We start from the raw sequence: 5,223 nt of genomic DNA, 5'->3' as shown, positions 1-5,223 counted from the left end.
CTTGTTTGAATGTGGGAGGTTCAACACCAATTAGTAGCTTGGAAGATCTGATTGCTCGAGATGGTATTGACAGGACTGGGCTGAACAACAGTATGGCTCAGAACAGAGCAGAGCTTGACCTCTTCTTCAAAGTCAGTATTAAGATTTCCTGTCATCTGCAGCCTAAGCTGCTCCTGGGCATCCCTTGCCATCCATTCCAGCCACAGCAGACATGTGTCTCAAATACAAGTACTGACTGATACTTTACAACAGACCTGAGGGGTCTTATGATACCAAAATGCCCTAAATTGTAGAATGGGGGATGTGTAGCATCTTGGGTCAGGGTGTACTTTCTTCACAGTGGTGTTGGTGGTGAGCTTCTGCAAGCAAAACCCAACAGAGTTCCCTATACTCTGAAGTGCTAGTCACTCTAGGGGCATAAAAACCACTCTTGGTTAACAAAAAAAAAGAGTGATTCAGATGTCGTAACTGCCAAATTTTTAAAGCACAGCATGCCTGTAACTGCATGAAGTGGACAGATGAACTTCACCATACATGTCTTTCACCACCCATACAGGCACACCATCAGACCACAAGCCAAAATGCAGCTTCCAAATCTGCATATGCAAGGAATTAGAAACTTGGGGTGGGTGGGTGTGGGTGGGTGGGTGGGGGTGTGCGTGTAGGTCTTTTTCTCCGTTTTCTACAATACCCAAGCCACTGTATAAATTAAAGCTAGAAAAATTGTATCTGATCCCATTTAAACTGTCCCTTTACAGTCAGTATAGAGTGGCTTCTGCCAGCCCCCAAGCACTTTTTTTCCAGCACTTCTGTTGTCTCCCTCAGGCTTTTCTTAAATTTGATGTGATGGAGATTGCGCGCATCCACTTTGAGCAATTTAGACTTTACTTGTTTCTATATTGGTATGTATGTGATTTCTTATCATCCTTCTCAAAACACTTAAAATATAAATTTACCCATGTCTGCATTTGACTACACCTTACATTTGCTTCCATGAACAAATGCATATGCTGGAAGATTATTTCTGTGTTGACTCGGCCAGAAGTGGATTTAAGTGTGCTACTGACCTTATGTAATAGTTAAACCTCCTTCTTGGAAATAGCCATAGGTGCCTACTTCCTCCTACAAAAGGAGCTATTGAGTTGAAAACTGTATTTTTAAGGATCTCAGAAAATCCCTCCTTTCTGACCTGAAACTGCCCTAAAATTAAGTTAGTTTATCTGTTTGGGTAAAACACCTCCTGCCATGTTGGCCAAAACCAATTCATTTCTTGCTGGTCCTCCCCTGTCTACTTCTGCCCATTGTTGGTCTCTTGTTTTATTATTAGACTGTGAATACTTTGGGCCAGAGAGCTTTTTTTAATATTATGGTATACAGTGGTCTTGGACCATGGGTAGGACTCTGAGGTACTTCTGGAAAAAAGGTGACCACAAAACTCAAGAGCTCTGCATCCTCATTTGGCAATTTGTAATTCTCAGTTTGGCACCTCAACAAATACTCAAGAGAGAAGCAGGGAGACTGAGCTCCGGATTTACTAGTTTTATTATTAAATGTTAGTATGATTAGTTATTCCTTTGAAATCACTGATGTGTCTAATGTCAGAGAGAGAAGACAGGTCCTATACCCTTAGGCTTTAACAACCTAAACTTGATTATAGAGCATGAGATTTGAAAACCTGAGTATATGTAGTTTGTTGAGTGTCAAATGTGGAGCAGAAAACAAGGATAAGTGCAGCATCTGAGGGAGGCAAGTACCTCAGGCAGGTAAAAGGCAGGAGAAAAAAATATATTAAAAATATTACACTGGGAGAAGGAAAATGCATTTATGTAATGCTCACAAAGAAGTATTCTCACAAAGAAGCATTCCTGCCCTGTGCAACGTGTGAAACCGCAAAATACTCTGAAACCTGACAAAGCTTAATAACAAACATCACCAGTTTCAGTTCTGGGCCCCAGAACTGGAAAGTGCTCACTTTACTTGCCTGCTATAAATAAATAAAAAATATTTATTTACTGCATTAAGAGAATGACCCAACAGTGACCCTGCACGGAATGAACTGCACGGATTTTAAGCATGTTCCTACCTCTAAATGCAATGGGGGAAATACGGTGAAACGTGCAAGTACAAACAGAAAGAAAACTTTGTACAGAATCGCTGCCTGGACTGTTTGGTTTTTGAAATGCCTCCATGAGTGGGAGGCAGACGGAGCTGCCAGGGAGCGAGGTAGCTCTAGCCCTGCCAAAGGAGCCCCGAGCAGCAGCGCAGCGCAGCTCCCGCGGGGCACGGCAGTCCCGCACAGCCCCGAGCCTGGCCGCGCACGGCCAGCAGGCTGTGTGCTCGCTCTGAGCTGGCCCCAGCTGCTGCTCCTTGCTCCTTTGACGTGTCTGCGTGTGTTACATGACTATAGAAGGAGCAATCAGTCAGCTCCCAGGAATCTTAGCAACAGCCGCGTCCCCAGAAAAGGCTTGCAGCAGCTGGAGCGGTGATGACTCAGCAGCATGGTCTCTCTGGCCTCTTGCTGATCCCTGGCAAGGACTGCAGTCCAAGTTCTGGCTCCCTTGTTTGGGTCAGTGCTTTCTTGCTGGCACCAGTATATGAATTCCTGAATCCTGCTGGACTTGGCATTCGAAAGCAACCAAAAAATTAGCTGATAGCTGCAGCCAAAAAAGTTTTTTGTTCTCTTTTTCCTTTAACGACAAATTAAAAGCAATCACATCAAAACAGAACAGAACTGAATGAAACCCGCAGAATCCTGTTAGTACACTGTAACAGGAGACAAATGGCAGAGTTCATCTGCGGCGGATGTGTAGAGGAAGATGGTCACATGCTAGGAGACCCACGTCCCTGCGGTCCCTTGGGGAATGAAACAGATGGGTGGGTTGGGGCTGGGCTGGAGACGATACAAAACATCACTAGAAGGTTTGTTTATTTTCTGTACCGAGGGTTTGGGGCTGTGGTGTTGAGTAATTCTGTCGACATTTCACCTAGTTCAAGTCACTAGTGCAGTGAATCTACTTGGCCTCGAGTTGTTTTCGACTCCGAGGATAATGTTTATATCACAGACTCTCTCCACCCTCCTGCAGTAATTCCATAGACGAACGAGAAGAAAAATTGGGATTAAGGAGGCACGGGTCAGGACTGCAGCGTGTCTGCACGGCGGGGGGAACCTTGTGCTGGGGTGAAGGGACTCAGGCGTGGGTGGGCAGAGGGTCTGCAAGGTCCGCGGGCAGTGCTGCCGCGGGGAGAGAGGCCCCTGCAGAGCTGAGAGGGGAAGAGAGCGGAGCTGAAGGGGCCACAGGAGCCGGGGCTGGGGGCTGGATGTCTGGATTCTTTTGGCAGAGGGCTGCCGAGAAGATTGCTGGTCCTGTGCCAGGCTCCAGCGAGCTCCGCTAAGTCCCTCCCTTTCACGAGCACTAAAAATTCATCCTGAAACAAAAACATCCATGTGTATCTGTGTGTGTAACAATCTGCCTTCTCAGCAGCACCACCGCCACCCCGGCATCGCTGGCCTCATTACTGGGAGCAGGAAATGAGTAAAACACAAATGGCAGGGGAGGAGGCAGGAGGGGCCGCCCCGCTGCCGGCCATGGGGGTTGCTGGGAGCGGCCGCGCCTCGCTGCAGATGTCGGAGACCTCAAATGTCTGCCGGAAATTACAGCTCATGTCGGGCGGGGAGACGTGCGCTTCCCCGGCTGGGGAGCCCAGCGGGAGCCCCCCGAGCCCGCGCCGCCCTCCCTGCGCTGGGGCCAGCAGCCCCGGCCTCGCCAAACACAGCTCGTAAATTAGCTCCACTGGAGAAAAATGCACATAGGAAAATGTCTCGGAGCAGGAAAGAGGGGAAGAAAGGGGGGAAAAAAAAAACTCGAAAAAAAAATTTTTACATTTAAAAAAAAGGAAGAAAATAAAATAAAACAAAAGAAAATAGCCAACCGTCGGCCGGAGAGGTTGGCGGGGGGCCGGGAGGGGAGGCTGGGCGGGCGGGGAGGCTGCGGCCGCGGCCATGGCGGGGAAGGCGGGAGCAGCGAGGCGGTGCCCCCAGCCCCGCGCAGGCCAGCAGAGCTGCCGGGAGAGGCTGTCCCGCTGCGCCCGGCAGCTCCGAGCGTTTCCCAAGCGAACGGGGCAGCGCGGTTCGGGCCGGCAGGAGGGCGGCGGGGAGCGCCCTGCCCCACACCCGCGGCCGGGGCGAGGCGAGTGTGCTGCGCTCGGATCCGCAGTCCTCAGAGCGGCGACCGCCGGCAAAAGGCAGGGAACGTGGGAAAGTGGCCGGGTGTGCGCAGTGAAACAGGTTACGGGAGGGTGTTGTAAGTGTGACAGAGGGTAAGAGCATTCGGATGCCCTAGGGAATGTCTGCCAGAACAGCGAGAGCAACACCTCAACTACCTCGAACAGCAAACAGCAGGGTGCCTCATGGTGCGATTCCAGCATTACTCACCCCAAGGATCAGGCGCTTCCCCACCCAGTTACATATGACCAGGAAATTACAAGCTGCGGTGCTCCCCGCCTGCCTGAGCGGCTGCCATATCATATGATACACACCAGAGCGGCGTGTCTGATGAAACAGCACAGCAGTGTGTGCTTAGTGAAACGCTAACGCTTTGTGGAAAAGACGGGCTGGGCTGGGTCAGACTGTCATTTGGTGTCCCGAATGCATGCTCCCTCTTGCACATCTTGCCATTAATTAAAATACTGGATAAAAATGAAATTCTAATCTTTCTTTACACTCGCTGCTCACTGATCTTCTAGTAGACTCCAGCCCTGTGTGGCTTAGATGTTGCAATTCCTCTGTCTCTCTTACTTCATCGATCCAATTTGTGGACACACTAATTTTTCTTCACACCCAGTATTCACAAGATCTTTGTTCCTATAGCCGTCATATCAGGGGCTCTGCATCTCTCATCTTTATTTCTGTAACATTCATATCCCAGATCAGACATGCACCCCTCCTCTGTGCAGCACACAGCAAATGGAGCTACAAAGGTCATCTCAGCAGCACACCATCATGTCCCTGGCTTGAATTTATCTAATACTTCCTACTTAACTGAGTTTAAGGAACTTATTACAATGAAAGTCACCTGTGCAAGACTGCACATCCGTCTTTTCCAGTATGGTTCTCCCTGTCACCTCCACAAATAATGTGAGCTTTTGCTAGCCCTGCCAGTCTCCTCATGCTCTTTCATGCCATTCTCTAACACCTCTTTGCTCCAACTTTTGCAGCAGCATCTC

The 5,223-nt window shown here is 49.2% G+C and overlaps 1 long non-coding RNA gene across 2 annotated transcripts; it reads right to left on the bottom strand.

The window, feature by feature from the left end:
• Positions 1-1,524: 1,524 nt before the first annotated feature.
• On the bottom strand, positions 1,525-5,016 carry LOC146436118 (uncharacterized). Of its 2 annotated transcripts, none has more exons than XR_014852531.1 (2): positions 4,433-5,016; positions 1,525-3,426 (listed from the first exon to the last, which is right to left on the bottom strand). It is a non-coding gene; the product is annotated as an uncharacterized LOC146436118 (long non-coding RNA). The 2 variants fall into 2 exon arrangements; XR_014852532.1 differs by having other exon boundaries at positions 1,525-2,617.
• Positions 5,017-5,223: the final 207 nt, after the last annotated feature.

The sequence above is a fragment of the Lichenostomus cassidix genome, chromosome 5, assembly GCF_008360975.1.
Source record: "Lichenostomus cassidix isolate B80296 chromosome 5, HeHo_3.0, whole genome shotgun sequence".
Classification (NCBI taxonomy): domain Eukaryota; kingdom Metazoa; phylum Chordata; class Aves; order Passeriformes; family Meliphagidae; genus Lichenostomus; species Lichenostomus cassidix.
This window is presented reverse-complemented; position numbering and strand designations above follow the sequence as displayed.